The sequence below is a fragment of the Vicugna pacos genome, chromosome X (assembly GCF_048564905.1).
Source record: "Vicugna pacos chromosome X, VicPac4, whole genome shotgun sequence".
Lineage (NCBI taxonomy): Eukaryota > Metazoa > Chordata > Mammalia > Artiodactyla > Camelidae > Vicugna > Vicugna pacos.
Window position 1 is genome coordinate 99,680,673 of NC_133023.1, and position 19,439 is coordinate 99,700,111.

A 19,439-nucleotide genomic window follows, 5' to 3' on the forward strand; every position below is an offset into this window, starting at 1 on the left:
GTCCATATATAATATTAATGTATATATACTCCAAGCCAAATATAACAATTAACTTGAATTATGCCACTGAACTAAATATAACAATTAGAACTATAAAACTTCTAGGGAAGATGGAGGATAAAAATTTTTGTGACCTTGAATAGGGAAAATATTTCTCAGAAAGGATATACAAAGCAAGAAACACTAAGAAGACACATTGGATTTCATCCAAATTAAAAACTTCTTATTCAAAATGAACTATCAAAAATGAACAGGTAAGTCACCTTCTGGGAACAGCACAAACGTTCACCAACTGATGAATAGATAAACTAGTGGTATATTCTATACAATGAAATACAATTCAGAAACAGAAAAGAATGAACTACTGATATATGTAGCTATATGGATAAACCTCAAAGCAGTATAAGTGAAAGAAGCCAAACTAAAATTCTAACCACTATATGATTTAATTTATATGAAATTGTAGAAAAGAAACAATTACAGTTGCAGAAGGTATATCTATGGTTCTTACGACCTAGGATTGGGAGGGAGAATGGCTGCAAAAAGTCAGAAGGGAACTTTGAGAGATAATGGAAATATATCTCCATTATAGTGGTGGTCAATAACTATATACATTTGTCAAAACTCATTGAATTGTACAGGTTAAATTGGTGGATTCATTTTATGAAAATTATATCTTAAACTGATTAAAATATACTTGATGAAAGATATATATGTGTATATTTATATTTGATATATGTGTGTATATACTTTATGTGTCTGTATACTTGATATTTAATAAAGACAAATATCAGGTTTGTAGCCCCTTTCCTCAATGGGTATAATAGCTTCTAATAATTAAGCTACACAAAAAATGCCATTGGAATGGGTAAATCAAAGTATTAGTATTTTGCTTCACTTCAGCTACCTCTGACTAACCAATTATATTAACTATAATCACTAAGCAAGGATCTCAGCAGTACATAACTTTGTTATTATGAAATATCTGCTTATTCTTAGTCCCAAAAGAAATTTGCAGTTCAAGAAGACTCTGCCGTAAGGAAAACTGTGAAGCCAGCTTCCTTAAGGACTCTATGGAATATGGCAGACTAAAAAATATAAATAATAAAACAAATAAATCAATGGTTATCCTAACACCTACAGCATGAGAAAAAGTTTATCAAGCCACATATTGTGGATGAAGGAATGCCTTTGATTCATCTGCAGTCTCTTGCTGTTCATTCACCAATAGTTCCTTTTAGCAAAGGTATCCCTTTTTGCCACAGTAGGTAAACATTTTGTATAAGAAGTAGTGTTTCTGCCTATTCATAAAACAACTTTCTAGATGATCTAGCCAGACCTACACCTTCCTTACACTTTCCTAAACTGAACTCTCCAAGCCACCAATTTCACACTATCTTCTCTTATATAATCTTTGTCATACCCCCTATGATGCAGTATGAGGTATCATCTTCCTGGTCTTAACTTTGGCTCTTCTCTAGTATGTTCTATATCCCATACCCCAATTTTGGATAACCACAGGTAAGGTTATACCCAACCAAACTACTTATAATCAAGGAACAGAATTAGGGCAACTATCCTTGTAGCTCAGTCAACTCCAACAATGGGGATGGATATCATGATAAGAAAACCCTGTTTATGCTCCTCATGATCTATTAGCCTAGGCTTAGAAGTAATAACTGCTTGACAGTCTAACAACTGTCTTCATCTAGTAAGCAGTGAAGTGGTTCAGCAGTATTAACTCTTCATGAAATAAAAGCATGGTATTACTGCCCAAAGAGGATTTGAAATTCTTACTTCATTTGAGAAGCAGATACAGTTTTATGTAACTTATGTAGCCATCACCTTGAACAAACACAATGTAATCATAAAGCACCATTTATTATTGTTATTTTTGTCTTCATTGAATCCTTTATTTAGTTTGGCTATTTCTGTAGCTCTGGGAAAAAAAAGAAAAACGTTGTAGGACTCATGGATTTTTTAAAAATCATTTTTATTTAATACAGGTCCTCTGAGAACAAATTAAAATATCCATCCCCATGGAAAAATTAAAAGTCCATATTTGATAGAAAATTAAGCCCTTCTCCTCCACCTGAAGCCAATGAAAGGGATATGTTCCTTTCACACCTTTTCTTTCTATTCCTCTTTCTTCAGCTTGTCAATTAAGATTTACATTCTAATTAGGGTTGGAGCAGGGGGAGGGAGGAGAGGCAACAGAGTAGGAATATCTCTGTATGACTAATACTGACCCGATAATCGAAGCTTGCCCTTCTCTGCACTTGAGGATACCTTTCTTGTAAGGTGAGTTATGGGTTCCTAAGGCATACCACAGTTCCTAATGCTTCTCCACAGTTTCCTTGATGAGGGCTGTACCCATCAGAGTCCCACAGAATACAGATGGTATACTCAAATCCTGACAATCTGAAGGAGGTTTATTTTTAAATGAACTATTTACAAAATTGGAGATGGAGGACAGGCAGACTACAAGGGAAAGGGAAATAACCTGGGGCTAGTAACAGTTGGAGTCACCAACTCTAGGCCTAAATGGATAAGGGGAGGGAGTGCTCACCAATAAACCCTAACCCTAACCCAGAAGAAGACAGTCATGTAGAAAAGGTCAATATAAGAAAATTAGAGACATTTGCTAAAGGGTTAAGACAGATTGAGGGACCCCAGAGGAAAAGAGCCAGGAAACAAATATCCTGACCTAATCTCCTTCTCTCAGATATTCTGATGTGGATCCACATTGGGAAATCCAACTGGAAGCCAAAGGGCAAGGAAGCCCTTTGTTGTAGTGCATCAAGTTTAGCCTTGCAGAGTAAGGAATAAATGTAGAAGGATAGAGGATGTTTAAAAGCAGATGGAAAGCAAGAGCTCAGAACCAGGAATAATATGGATATGACTCTTTACATCTACAGGAAACTGTCATGAATTTTCACCACAAATTCAGGAAGTATAAGTAGCCCTATAAAAATGCCTTTAATATGGCTCACCAATGGGTAGTCAACTTGTCTCATGCCTTTTATATTTCTCTGGTGTGAATGAGAATTAGACCAAACTGCAAGGACACAAATTAAGACATCCATGTGGTCCTTTTGAAGCATTTTTCCACAGACTTGAGATGAGGGGCAAGCATCTCTCATCTCTATTTCTGCTTGAATGTCAAGAAGACCATGCCGAATCCCAGAATTATAATTCCATGGCTTAGCGTCCTCAGCTGAAAGAGACTACATATTTAGCTTTTTATGGAATAAAAGCGTTGTATAGACCAGTTTGGGATATATACTTGTTACTGAACAGTAACCAGTGATAGCAGTACTATGATTGCTCCAACCTGGGTGATGCTCTCCTCGGTCACTGGAGTTGAGGATTCATATGATTAAAAGCCCTACAAGTACCAGAGCCGATTTCCAAAGGAACCAGACATAGAATGATGGTAAAACCTGCTTATTAGACAAAACTGTAGTTATTATTTCTTCTATAGTATGAACCCAGAATCTTATTAATGAACTTTAGAAAATTCCAAGAATAATAGAAATTCTAAACAGAACTCTGAATAGATAACAGCTAATATGTAATGCTATTTGATGTGGGAGGATTCAAGGGCATACATAACTGAAATTCATGGTCAAGGACAAGTTTAGTGCAGATCAAAAACTACAGGAGATGATTTACTGAAGGTCCTGGAAAAAGGCATTGCTTTAACACCTTAATCACAAAACCCCTGTGGTTCTCACAATTGCACTTTACAATAGACTTTGACACTTGCAAAATTGACTCATAAGACTGTAACACCTTGCTCACTTTCTTACAGAACAGTATTTTTCAAATTTTAGTCCTCGTAACCATCACCTGAGGGACAGGTTACAAAAATCTTTGGCCTTCCTCACAGAAATTCTGACATAGTAAACATAGGATGAAACCCAGGAGTCAGCATGTTAAGCAAGCACAAGTTCATTTTAAAAGACGGCTTATAAACTAATAAAAATAAAAACTAAAACATCAAAAATACTTTCAAATTATTTACCCTTGAATTAAAAGGAACATTTCCAGCTTTGCAAGTCATTTCTACTACACTTCCCTTTCTTTTCTACCTGTATAACCAGTTTAGGAAACTCCTTAACTGCAGTCTTCACCGAAAGTCATCTAGCATCTTCTAGAACATCAGTAATGGGAAACTTACTACTTTTAAAAGCAATTTATTGCAGTGTAGAGCACAATTTTTCAATTATACATGAACACAACATTGTAAAATGATTATAAATCAATAAAAAATGTTTTTAAAAAAGCAGTTTATTGCAGAGTTCATATTAATTTATGCAGTCTTGATTCCACTGTGTTTTTAGCATTTTCTTTCTAGTTTCCACATAAGATGTAGCACTGGGTTTGTAAGGAGGTACACCTTTGGCCAAGATTATTCTGTTCTAGGTAAGACTGATGCTCTGTATACAGAGTATACCCAAGTCTAACTTCATTCATTTGCATGTAGATATCGAGTTGTACAACTATTTCATTGTTTCAGCCATTTCTTGAAGTTTTTCCCTATTTGAATGACCTTAACATAATTATCTAAATTCAATTGATCATAGATGTATCAGTTTATTTCTGGAATCTAAATTCTGTCCCACTAACTGATATTTTTAATATCATCCTAGTACCATACTGTCTTGGAAACTGTAGCTTTGTACTAAGTGTTGAAACAGGAAAGTGTGAGTAATACAACTTTATTCTTCTTTTTCAGGATCTTTTTGGCTATTCTAGGTCATCAATGTCTGCAAAAAAAAAAAAAGACAGCTGGGATATCAATTGGGATTCCAATGAATCTGTAGATCAATTTGGGGAAAATTTCCATATTAACAACACTGCCTTCCTGTCCATAAACATAGAATGATTTTTCATTTATTCAGATATTCTTTCATTTCTTTCAACAATATTTTGTGATTTTTAGAATACAAGTTTTGGGCTTCTTTTAATTAATTCTTAAACACTGTATTTTTTTTGATACTTTTGTCAATTGGACTAACTTATTGATTTTACTTTTGGATTGTTCATTGCTAGTGTGTAGAAATGTCATTGTTTTTGTATATTGATTTGTATTCTGCAATGTTGCTGAACTTGTTTCTTAGTTCTAATAGCTTTTTATGGATTCTGAGTATTTTCTACTTGCAAAAATCATATCATACTCAAATAGATAGCTTTACTTCATCGTTTTTGTGATATAATAAAAACACACTTAGACTTTGTCCCTGCTCCTGGCACAGTTCACCTAAAACCTTTGGAATCTCTTGAGTGATAACAGCGTCTTTTGTACACTAATGAGATGACCAGTGGCAGAGGAATTCTAAATAGTGTCAGGATGGGGTTTGGTTACCAGAAAAATCAAGTTCTGATTGGAACTTTCAGCCACACTCCCTGATCTCCAAAAAGTGGAGAGGACCTGGAAAGTGGGTCAATTACCAATGACCAATGACTTAATTTTATACATATATATATATATATATATATATATATATATATAGAGAGAGAGAGAGAGAGAGAGAGAGAGAGAGAGAGAAATTATATATTAAAATATATATATATATAATAGAGAGAGAGAGAAAGTTGATGAAAAATTAGTCAATTGGTCTAAGAAAGAAATGGAAAATTTTGTTCAAGCCAAATTTCAGAAATGTATCTTGAGAAGAGCATGTCAGAAAACTCTGAGAACTGTTCCCCACCACTGCCTTAGAAATCAAGGCACAGTTATACGAGTATTTTTTTGAGACAGAGGACTATAGGTCAAATGACGCATTATTGACAGTTTACATACTGCAAATCTAAGTGTCATCCTGGAACCTATAGTAGAGTTGGGGAGATAATATCAAACAAGTTAACAAGAAAAAACTGTGAAAAAGAACAAGGTAAAGGGTGACCTAATTTAGGAAAGTTAATCAGCAAAGGCCCCTCTGGAAATGGAACATATAAAGTAAATCTGAAGATCAAGAAGAGACTAGCTTATTCAAAGGCTTGGGGAAAGTTTTCCAAGCAGAACAGAATGTGCAAAAGCCCTCTAGTGGAAACCTGCCTACTCATCATTTAAAACTCACCTAAAGCATCACTTTGCTCAGGAAGTTTTCTCTGAACTTCTGAACCTAGTTAGAGTAAATGAAACCGTCTACATTTTCTATGCCCCTTCTCCCCAATGCTCTGTAGTTTCTCCATCATTGTACTGAAATCATCTGTTTACATATTTGTTTGTCTGACTAAAATGACAGCTCTGTGAAAGTAGAGGCTTTGCCTTTGTTCTTTTTGTTTCTGCAAGGGAACTAGCCCATTGTTTTCTTCTTGGTGCATCGATAGTCCACATTTATTAATCTTTTCCTAATGTTGGGTTGATATATAATCTGACTCGGGACTCAATCATAATTACTGATGAAAATTAAATTAGATCATATTCTCCAATGACCATGTGAATAATTGGCCTTGGCAGATGATAAAAACAGCCTAGAAGGAATGTGTACACCTTATTCTCAGCAGTATATCCAACAAAGCTAAAACCATGGAGAAACTAATGAGCTGACCTTTGGAAAGAGATCAAGATTTGGGTGGGAGTGGAGGATTTTTGGACAAGTGAAAGAGAAAAGTGTAAGTGAGGCTATTAGGACGTATGGGTTGGAGCAAGGGATGGAGGCAGCAGATTAAGAAGGAGAATTGGGTTAGTACCCCTGACAAAGGACAAGGAAAAGTTCTAAAATCCAGGAAGAAACAGCAGGGGTAATATTGACATGAGCATATGCAGAAGAACATCAAAGAAGGTGGATTAGCATTTAAATTTTTGCCACACTTTGGTATGGCATCTCTTGAGCATTTGTTCTCTTAGTAGACCTAGAATTTCTCTCTGCCTTGCTATCTTCATCTCTTTTCTTTGTCCCCTGCCCTGTCCCTCTGATCTCAGCTATTTTGGGACTCTAGCCAGTACATTATTCTTTCTCAGCAAGAACTCTTTTCTCTTTGTTTAATGTTGAGATAACAGCATCTTTGTGTTAGTGGATCTTAACATAATATACATCACATAATGTAAGCAGTGGTCACTCCTCACTGGGCTTAGTGTGTGAGGGGAACTGACCCACTGGATGTGGCATTGAGTGGAATAAAACAAAAGGTGAGAGGGATAAAGAAAAAATGTAATGGCTAGAGAACTAGATAGGCTGATTCAGGGGGCAGCAATTTTATACCAGAACCTTGTCTTCCTATGGCAAATGGTTTGGTGATGTGAACATGATAGGTTCATTTATGCCCTTAGAGCATTTATTACAAGGTTTTTTGCATAGCACTCTCTAAAATTCAAAGTAGATTTTAGGAAAAAATGTTTTCCCATATTTCCTAAGGCATTGGAAATGCTCCCTATCCATGACCCCAGTCCCCATAACCCTAGTCCAGCTTTCTCTATTGCCTTTTCTTTGGAGAAATAGGCCTGTAGAAAATAGCATCTTCATGTGTTCCTTCTGGCCCACAGACATTCAGAATGACTACATTCCATTTCCTTAACCCTGACAAAGAGGTAATTATATGTGCAGGAAAATTGCCATGCCCAGGCAGACAAAAAAAATGTAGCTTCTCCATATATAACTTCTAGCACAGAAATATCTCTTTAAGTAACAAGGTTCTACCTGAATGGCTTAGACCAGTTTTCAGAGTTTATTCCTCCACCTCTTGCTCCTCTCCATGATGAATTTTAGATGTATGGGAAAGGCAAACTGACATGACCTGGGGACTGCAAAGAAGAGGTAAGACCCATATGCTCACAGGTAAATCCTTCCATTGTCCTGTAGCTCTGTAGCTTCTCTGTTTACCCTTAAGCATAGCTCTCATTTTCGTGAAAATGCAGTATCTTGCTGCCTCCCAATTCTAAACTCTGTGGCTCATGACATTAGCCTGGCATTTTCATTCTCAGTGACCATTTCTAAGTTAGTAATTAGTCTGCATCTCTGTTTGTGCAGGTGACTCAGACTTTTGAGTTAGGATTGGCACCCTGACTCAGTGATCTGCCCAGCAGCACTCAGCTTTAGCCCCAAACTTAAGAACAAATGTGTCTTAGGATGACTAGGAAGAAGGTACTATATACACTGACAGACTTAAAAGATCTTACATCTATACTATGTGTGAGTAGCTAACTATTGTAGATGTTTTCATTAAAGACAAATAGACCATGCTGGAATGAGGATATACTAGCTTATGAGAACTCACTGTGCACATCTCTTCCCAACTCTGTTCAGTTAAGTCAAGTTGGTAATTTGACGTCAGCCATGTTTGTAGTATTTACACTATGGAAATCAGCAGATGCAACAGATCAAGGGTTTTGGTTTTGTGTTGCTCTTTTTAGAGAGCAGCATTAAACATTTACCAGCATATCACTGTACTGAGTGAGTATATTGCAAAACCAAATTTATATCCAGAGAATACCTGTTACCTATATGTGGGACAGCTACCAATCTGAATGCTAAGGTCAGGCAGCCTAGAGAGTCCCAGAAGTACTCTCCCTATCTTCCTAAAGCCAAAGAACACTACATGCTAACCTTCACTGCCAATGCTAGTTTGACAAAAGTAATGTCAAAGTCCACAGGTACACCAGGCTCTAAGCATAACAATGTGACAGTATCAGTAGTACTACCTCAGAGTCGCATAGTTTCTCCAAATTTGCCCCAATATACATATCAAGGGCCTTATATCTTCACTAATCCTCCTAATAAATTCTGTTTCTATCATTTAAAAGAGAAACCCAGATTCAGAAAGAGTGCTAAAGTTTAACACTGAAAAATAATGGCTACAGTGTATTTTTCCCAGCTGTCAGGCCATAGTTTACATAATATTTTAAGGTCACTAATGGTTTATGGCTAACATCCAACAGTTTTAAAAGAATTTTTAAATTACTTTGGGGTTTTTGTAGAAAAAATTAAAAGTCCTAAATTTATACTTCATTTTTAATCTTATGTTTTTCAACTCTGTTAAAAACCAAAATGTCCTATGTGCCATAGCCATGGGAATGGTATGATATTAACAGCAGATTCCTGCTAAGTTTTCCAAATTTACTAGAATGTGTACTTAAGAGAGGTCAGTAGCAACAACAGGAAACAACATTGATCCAGGACCAAAATTAAGGACAGGATCACCTCAGAAGAAGATAAATGTTTAGAGTCTATTATACCCTTTGTTTGACCAATAAAGGTAAGGAAAGACTTATTCTGGAACACTGTATTTATTTTATCTTGGTTTTGGAATCTAAATTATTTTCAGTTTTTTTCTTGACATAGAATATGGAATTGGAAAACCAGGCAGAATAACAAGAAAAAAGAACAAACAAGCAAAAATTACTTGAAAATGTATTTTTCAACTTTTCATCATCCATGTGGACAGGGGAAGATAGTATAGAGCCATCAGCAGTGATGTGATAAGGGAGACTTCCAGCATGGTTTCAGAGGGATGCATTTGAACTTTCTTGCAGAAAGCTGGCATCCTATACAGCCTCACATAATTCCTCCCGTGTGTGTGTTTGTGTGCATGCATGTTTTCAACCTTTTATAGAAAAATACGTATTTCCCAAAATACACAAGTATGAGCTATTCACAGTAGAGCATAAAGGGTCAAAAGTCAAAGTGTTGAGTTCTGCTTTTAGCCAGTTAATGTGGCTAAATATCCACCAGCCACTTCCTTCAGCAAGGGATTGAGTTGCTTTGCTGAAACCCAGCCCTTTTCCTTCACTGGCATCCATTTAGGACAGGGTTTCTCAAACTCATCACTGGTGACATTTCCAGTTGGATAATTCTTTGTCGTGTGAGGCTGTCTTGTGCACTGTAGGATGTTTAGCAATATTATGGGTCTCCACTCACTTGTTGCCATTATCACTCCCCCTTCCAGTTGTCACAACCAAAAATGTCTTTAGATACTGCCATATATCCCTTGGGGGCAAAATCTGCTCCCATTGAGAATCACTAACTTAGGGAAAAAGAAAAGAAACTCTATGTCACATCACACAGAAAAAAATAATTCCAAGTGGCTTAAATAACTTAAATGTCTAAAAGAAAAAAATCATAACAGTTCTAGAAGAAAAGATACTACAGTTTCATAATATTGTTTTAAAAATAGTGTGTTTGAGAGTTAATTAATTGAAGATGATGTTCTCAAGCAGGACATGACATGCAAAAGCTGCAAGGGATTTGACTACATGCAAATTTAAAACTTCTGTAGAGTAAAAGATGCTATAATAAGTAAAGCTAAAATATAAAGCACAAGGTAGGTGAAAACATTTGGAACATACTGTGCATTCCCAAATATTAGATGTGGCTTGTTTTGTTCATAGAAAAATTTACTGCTGAGAAAAGTGGAACCCCTATATTTGAGGCCTAATAAAGCTTTCTTCTATTTTGTGTGTTTCCCAATTCTTTATTTAGAAGAACAAAATACCATTTTGAGAACATACCAAACATTATTTAGGGCTAATTTTAAATAATTATAGAGATCATCTGATATAATTTTTCAAAAGTAAAAAGGAGAAAATTACCATAAGGGCATTCATTATTGTGATTTCACTACCAAAATTATTAGATATAATCATTTTTAAAACTCTTAAGAAGTACATTACAAAGCAAATATATCCTCTTGCTCTTTCTCCTCTTTTTCCTTTTTCCTTCTTTTTATTTATTCATTCATTCATTTTAAATTTGAAGTACAATTGGCATGAAATGTTATATTAGTTTTAGGTGTACTATATAGTGATTCAAAATTTATCTGATCAACATGATAAATATAACTACTATCTGTCACCATTTAAAGTTATTACAACATTATTGACTATATGTCCTACTCTGTATATTACACTCCTCCATGATTATTTATTTTATAACTGGAAATTTGTGCCTCTTAATTCCTTTTACCTGCTTTTCCCACCATCCTTACCCATCTCCCCTGTGGCAACCACCACTGTGTTCTCTGTACCTATGAATCTGTTACTGCTTGGTTATGTTTATTTGTTTTGAGTTTTAGATTCCACATATAAGTGAAACCATGCAGTGTTTGTCTTTCTCTGTCTGACAGTTCACTTAGCATAATACCCTTTAGGTCCATCCATGTTGTTGCAAGTGACAAATTTCATTCTTTTATTATAGCTAGTTTATATTTTATTATATATATGCACCATATTTTCTTTATCCATTCATCTATTGATGAGCACTTAGGTTGCTTCTATATATTAGCTATTGTAAATAATGCTGCAATGAACATAGAGGTGCATATATCTGTTCCAATTAGTGTTTTCATTTTCTGTGGCTATATACCAAGGAGTAGAATTGCTGGATCATATGATAATTGTATTTTTAAGTTTTTGAGGAATCTCCATATTAATTTCCAGAGTGGTGGCACCAATTTACATTCCCACCAACAATGTACAAGGGTCCCTTTTTCTCCACATTCTTGTCAACATTTATTATTTGTAGACATTTTGATGATAGGCATTCTGATAGGTGTGAGGTGACATCTCATTGTGGTTTTCATTTGTGTTTCTCTAATAATTTGTAATGTTGAGCACCTTTTCATATGCCTGTTAGCCAGTTTTCCCAACACTATTGAAGAGACTGTCTTTTTCTCATTGTATATTCTTACCTCCTTTGTCATAGATCAATTGATCATATAAGTGTGGGTTCATTTCTGGGCTCTCTATTCTGTTCAATTGATCTATGTGCCTTTTCTTGTGCCAATACCATACTCTTTTGATTACTGTAGCTTTGTAGTATACTTTGAAATCAAGGAGCATGATACCTCCAGCTTTCTTCATCCTTTTCAAGATTGTTTTGGCTATTGGGGTCTTTTGTGTTTCCATACAAATTGTAGAATTATTTCTTCTAGTTCTGTAAAAACTGCCATTGGTATTTTGATAGGGTTTGCATTAAATCTGTACCTTTCCTTAGATAGTATGGTCATTTTAACAATATGAACTCTTCTAATCCATGTGCATGAGATATCTTTCCATTTGTTTGTATCATCTTCAATTTCTTTAATTAGCATCTTATAAGTTTTCTAAGTATATGTATTTTACTTTCTTAGGCATTTCATTCTTTTTGATGAAATTATAGATGTGATAGTTTTCTTAATTTCTCTTTTTGTGTATAGAAATATAACAGATTTCTGTATATTAATTTTTCTGTATATTAATTTATCCTGCAACTTTACTGGATTCTCTGATGAGTTCTAATAGTTTTCTAGTGAAGACTAGGTTTTTCTATACATAGTATCATGTCATATGTGAATAATGACAGTTTTACTTTTTCCGTTTCAATTCAGATGTCTTTTTTTTTTTGTCTAACTGCTGTGGCTAGGACTTCCAATACTATGTTAAATAGACATTTTCATTTAAATATATTCAATCTCCAGTGGCCAAGAAGACAGGAAAGAAGACACTGTTTTTTTAACTATCTTAGGAACCAAACTACTTTTTTTCATCTCCTTTACCACCCTTCATGTCCAAGCTACTGTCAGTCACTCATCTGCACCATTGAAATAGCCTCCTGACTGACCTCTGATCCACACTACCCTGTCAACCCTACAATCAGTTCTCCAGGGGGAATCTACAGTGATTTTTCTAAAACATAGTTTTGATCATATGTCTCCCCTGCTTAAAGGCCTAAAACATCTTCCCATTGCTTTTACAACAAAATCCAAACTCCTTCAAATGACTTATTAAGCGCCCCCCTGCTCCCCACTGCCATGATCTAGCTCTTGCAAACCCCTTCAGTTTCATTTCTCACCACTTCATCCTCCTTATATTCTACACGCCAGGCAAATAAATTCTTTCAGCTGCTTGACTGTACCTATCTTTCTGTCTCCTCTTAAGGCCCTTGAGCGTGCTGTTCTATCTGTTTGGAATAGAAATAGAATAGAAATCCTCCACAGAAATCCTTCACTTTTCACCTAACTCACTTCTATTAATCTTAGATCTTGATTTCACCATTACATCCTCTGGGAAACATTTCCTCACTTCAGAGACTTAATTTGGTTTCCTTGGTTATACACTCTCATATCACTCTCTACAAGGACTTATTACAGTTAGAAGTAACTATGTATTGGCAACGTAGTCACAGTCTGTCTTATCCACTTATCTCTAAGCCATATGAGCTCAAGGAATGTGTCTAGCCTCATCATTATGTGCTCCGGTTTTTAGCCCAGTATCTGGCTCGGAAGTGATAGTTAATAAATACTTACTCAATAAATATCACAATTTTAATTGTTCAATATTGGATTCCTCCTTAAGCAGTTAGCAGAGTACAGTGTCTGATATAGAGAAGATGGTTAGTAAATAGCCATTGAATGAATAATCAAATAAATATTAATCATATCAGTGATGTTAAGAGGAAGGCATAATAAACATAGAAATGTGGCCGATGTACTTTGGGATAGATTAAAGAAACAAAGGAAAAGACAGCTAACCTTCAAAAATATGACATGAGTTTTAAATAGTACCCCCCCAGGTTGTTTTTGGTCTTCTGACTGTTCATGGGAGCTTTAAAATTCAGAAATGTTAGGGAAATATATACAAGATCTTGTGGTAGCTCACAGCAAAAAAAAATGTGGCAATGAATATATGTATATATGTAAAAAACTGAAAAACTGTGCTCTACACTGGAATTTGACACAACATTGTAAAATGACTATAACTCAATAAAAAGGTTAAAAAAAGAAATGTTAACATTTTGTGTAACCAAATTTATAAATATTTCTCTGTATAAATTTGGGGACTAAATAATAATCAATTTTAAATTCTTCTACCACGGGGTAATTTACCTTCCAAATTTAAGAAAGAAAATTTCTATATGCTGATATTATATTCCAGTTGATATGGGCTCTGTTTTCTGTCAAACAGATAATTAAGAGGTCAGAAAATCAGGAGGATGCCCATGATTATCATTATTTTTGTCCTCAGGACATTCTCATATTACTGGTACTCCCTGTAGTCTTTAAGCATTGTGCATGTCACCAAGTAGTAATCCCTTCAAAGCACAGAGCACTGGAAGAAATGATGATGTTTTGTTTCCCTTCAGAAGTCAGAACCGTGCTATGGATTAAAGCTAGATATGAAGGAAACCTAGAATGAATCCTTGGAATATCTGACCAACTGCAAAATGTTTTCACAAAGAAGCAGCAGTAGCTTTCACTAAATAATGCTTTCTTGCATTCCTGGGTAAGGTGTTATTCTAATTAGCACAGATATATAAGGTAAAATGAAAAAGGCCAGTGTCTCCTTTTAAAATCTGGAAGTCTGCTGCTAGCATAAAATTAAACTCCAGGACAGATTCAAATTTACATGTTGCTATTCCTTAGAATTGGTACCCTCATTTAATTCAGTTCTTTATCTATCTACCCAATAATCTATGGGCATTCTATTTTGATTTATAAATTCATTTAAATCATCTCATTAAATTCATATGTATGTATTTAAATTATACACACATACATACTGGTAATAAAATCATGTTATCCTAGGCTTTCTATTCCTTCATTACCACAAGTCAAGGTCAAGTTGGGGCTCACACAACCAGAATAATATCTGACCTCCCTAGATAACCTTAATTCCATCAATAAGTGTCCAAGATAGAATCATACACCCTTGGAATAAATCTGCTTTTCCCTTGATAGGGATACATTATGAGCTTTGCACAACATAACTTTTTTCACCTCTACCTGCAGGGATCCAGAGATAGACCCAGATATCCCTGCCTCCCTATACCTTGGAATTCACGCCCTCACCTGCCTTAAATCCATTCAATCACGTTAAGTCCCTTACCCTTGTTTATGTCGGTCACTGCAAGAAACCCTAGGCTCGTCTCTCCCCTAATCTTCCACACTATAATCCCCACTAAGTCTTTGCACACCTTTTGTTTTGCCTTTATTGTTAACTCCTCCTTAATTTCTGAAACACATCCACTGTGCTTTCTGCAACTCATGGTCCATCAGGACCAAAATGTCCTATACACTCAATCTCTGACTTTTTCCATGCTCCAAGGAAACTGCTGCAGACTTTTCAAGTGATGGTGGTTTCCTCTTCCACACCTATCCTACTACTGGGCCTGGAAGTGGAGTAGGTGTCCTCCTTGTTCCACATCTCTGGTTCCAGATAGATCATTCTCCCTCTATCTCAAATAATCTATCTTTGAATTTGATGTTATCCTATTACATTGTCTACAATCTCTTATTGTTGCTGTCATCTACTTCCCTACTCATTTTAGATTGTTATTCACTGACATTCTATCTAGTACTGGTCCTGCTTTTTTTTTTCTTAGTGGAGGTACCAGGGATGGAACCCAGGACCTCAAGCATGCTAAGCATTCTCTCTACCATTGGGCTCACCCCCCAGCTCCGCTTTAATCAGGGCAACTTAAATATGCACATAGAGAATTCTTTCAGCACCCCAGTTTTAACTTCCTTTTCTCTAATGGTGTTATCCACCAATCTACCACAATACTCTCCCATATGGTCATACCTTTGACCTGCACTGTCCTACATGTTGGTTACCAGGTACATGTGTGTGTTAGAAATGTGGCTAGTTCAAATTGAGATGTACTGAAAGTACAGAATACACATTGGATTTCAAAAAGCTAGTACAAGAAAATGTAAGATATCTCATTAATATTTTATATTTACTAATGTTTAAATAATATTTGGATATTTGCATTAAATAAATATTTATTTAAATAGGGGTACTAGAAAGCTGACAATTACATTTGACTCACATATTTCTATTGGGCAACTCCGTTGTAGACATCCCCATGACCAATAACTGCAAACCTTCCATGGTCTCAATTTAATACTTGTTCCCCTCTGACAACTACCCCCTACATTTCCAGCTTACTCTCTCTAGTATACCACCAGGACCTCTGTTCCAATGATTCTATTCCTTTTCCATTCTTATTCACATATTCAATGTTTTATCTTTATTCCTTTTCCAGTTTAAATTTCACAATCAATCATTGTGTTGCCTTCTATGGAACTTTCTTTTTTTCATTTTTATGGAATATCCTCAACTTTCTTGCCTTTCTTTCAGTTTGACTTAGTTGCTTGATGAAACCACAACCTTGGTTGAAATAGTGTTCCGCCTCTGTTCTCGAATACCACGTCACTGAACACGTCTGGTGAAAAACACACAATCATGCTCATGGTCTCATTTTAACTTCATGTCCATAATCCTCTAATCCAGTGGCTCTCAAGCTTTAGTATGCAGTAGAATCTCTTGGAAGGCTTATAGAAACACAAATTTCTGAGCCCCACTTCCATGGTTACATATTTTGTAGGTCTGGCATGGAGCCCAAGGATTTGCATTTCTAACAAATTCACAGGGGATGCTGATCCTTTTGGTCATGGAACCACACTTTGAAATCCACTGCTTTAATAGGCCCTTAATGCTGCTCATCGAACAGACTGTATTTCCTCTGCCTAGCCATTCTCTCACTCTCCCAGATAAATAATTTATACCTTCTTTTCTTCTCCAAACCTTCCACAAGTCACTCTTATCCTCACTTGAACTGAAACCTTTGCTTCCTACTATGCTTCCACATTCTCTCTCAACCATTCCATCTTCCTGTTTGCAGCTGTATACATTTGCTCCTTTTCTTGTCTGTGTTTATAGATGAATTTTCCTTGCTTCTACCTAAAACCAGCTCTTTCTCATGTAAAACAATTCCCATTACTTCTCATCCCTAAATACATGGTTCCAGCAATTTCTCCCTCCTTTCCTTACATCAAGACTTCCGTTTTTCCCCAATAGTACAGCACATACAATAGTATGTGCTATTTCTCACATATTAAAGGACTATTTTTATCCCATTTTTTATCAGACTCTGCTCCAGTTCTCTGTTCCCATTTACAGAAAAATCTCCAAAATGATTGCTTGTATTCATTGTCTCTAATTTTTTTCCCTGTAACTACTCTTAAGTCTATTCCAATCAAACTTTTCCCCCTCCATCTACAGCAACTATTTTGCCAAGATTATCAAGAGTCCAGAATTCAATTTTTGGTCCTTATGTTACTTGACATATCACCATCATTTGACTCCATCATTTATTTCCTGGTGTTTTGATATACATTCTGTACTTGTCTTTTAGGACTCTACACCCTCTTGGTTTTCTTCCCATCTCACTCATAACTTTTGTTCAGTCCTCTTTACTAATTTGTTCTCTTCTTTCTAAGGTTGTAACAATGAAGTACTAAAAGGTTAATTTTTTTGGTCTTCTTTCTCTCTATCTATACTTAATCCCTTGCTGATCTTATCCATTTCCGTGACTTTAAATGCCATCTAAATGCTTGTGATCCCCAAATTCATACCATTAGCCCAAATATCTTCTCTAAACTTCACAAATGTTTACCCAATTGCCAACCTGCCATTTCCTCTTGGATCTCTAACAGACATCTCAAATCCCAACATGTACAAAACTGAACTCAGTTTCTTCCCTCATTTAAAATCTACTCCTACTACTATCTTATTATGAGCTGATTATGGCTCCATCCTTAATATTTCTTGGACCGATAATGTTGGTGTCAGTTTTGTATCTTTTTTTTTTTCAATCTTGCATCCTACATCCTACATTACTAGAAATCTTATTGTCCCTACTTTCAAAATATATATGGAAGCACTACTTCTCACCATCTCCACTGTCCCTACACTGGTCTAAACCACCATCATTATTTGTCTGATATACTGCACTACCCTAGTAACTAGTTCCCCTGCCTTCACATTTACTTCCATGTAGTCCATTCTCTACAGACAAGCCAGACTGAGATTTTGAAAATACATAGTATGTATTATGCAACTCCTCTGCCCCAAATCCTTTGATGGCTCCCCTGTTCATTCAGAATGAAAACCAACATTTTCTAGTTATTCTTCAAAAATGCCAGGTATTCACCAACTCTAGGGATGTTGTTCCAGCATATTTTAATCAACTGTAATAATACTGAATACATAGTAAATACAATAAATATTATTGCATGTATAAATGAAAAGAGTTTTTGAGTTAAAAGAACTAGCATTCTGAAAGTTCCTAAAGCCAGGAAAGAGCTTGGCTTTTTCAAAAGGACACTTGGAAAGAGACAAAGTTGTAGTATCAAAAAGATTCTCTCATCACTCAGGGGCCGTAGGCCATGATAAGGGTTATGGAGTTTATTCTAAGTGCTGGGAAGATGATGAAGATATTTAGCATGAAATGTATATGCTTCCATTTATATTTAATAAGGATCATACTGACAGCTCTATGGAGATTAGACTATAGGTTGATAAGGCCAAAGCAGAAAGACCAGTTAGGAGCCTATTACAATGATCCAGATGAGAGAAGATGATGGCTTGGATTATCATGGTGGTATTAGTGGAGGTGGAACAAAGTAGATGAGTCTAGGCAATTTTTTTAAATGGCCCAAATAAAATCAGTTTGCTGATAAAGCTTTAAAAATTTGATTTTGATTCTACAATTTTGAAATCCCGTATAGCACAGGGAAATATACACAAGATCTTATGGTAGCTCACAGAGAAAAAAATGTGACAATGAATATATACATGTTCATGTATAACTGAAAAATTGTGCTCTACACTGGAATTTGACACAACATTGTAAAATTATTATAAATCAATAAAAAATGTTAAAAAATTTGATTTTGAGGCATGAGGTCTTTTTTTAAAAACATTTTTATTGAGTTATAGTCATTTTACAATGTTGTGTCAAATTCCAGTGTAGAACACAAGTTTTCAGTTATACATGAACATACATATATTCATTATCACTTTTTTTTTCACTGTGAACTACCACAATATCTTGTATATATTTCTCTGTTGTATACAGAATAATCTTGTTTATCTATTCTACATATGCCTGTCAGTATCTACAAATTTTGAACTCCCAGTCTATCTCTTCCCACCCCCCCACCTTGGCAACCACAAGTTTGTATTCTATGTCTATGAGTCTGTTTATGTTTTGTATTTACACTTTGTTTTTGTTTGTTTGTTTGTTTGTTTTTGTTTTTGTTTTTCAGATTCCACATATGAGCGATCTCATATGGTATTTTTCTTTCTCTTTCTGGCTTACTTCACTTAGAATGACATTCTCCAGGAGCATCCATGTTGCTGCAAATGGCATTATGTTGTCATTTTATGGCTGAATAGTATTCCATTGTATAAATATAACACATCTTCTTTATCCAGTCACCTATTGATGGACATTTAGGCTGTCTTGAGTTATTATTATTGAGTTTAAATTATTAAGACCTTCAAAAACATCATGATAAAAACATTGAAGTACTTTTTTTTTCTGCTTTCAAGTTTGTCATGACAGGTAAGTCAAAGTCATGATTTTGGAATATCAAAACCATAATCTACATTCTATAAAAGTTTAGATTTTAAAAGGAAATTAATAAGGCTATTTGAAAGAGTACTT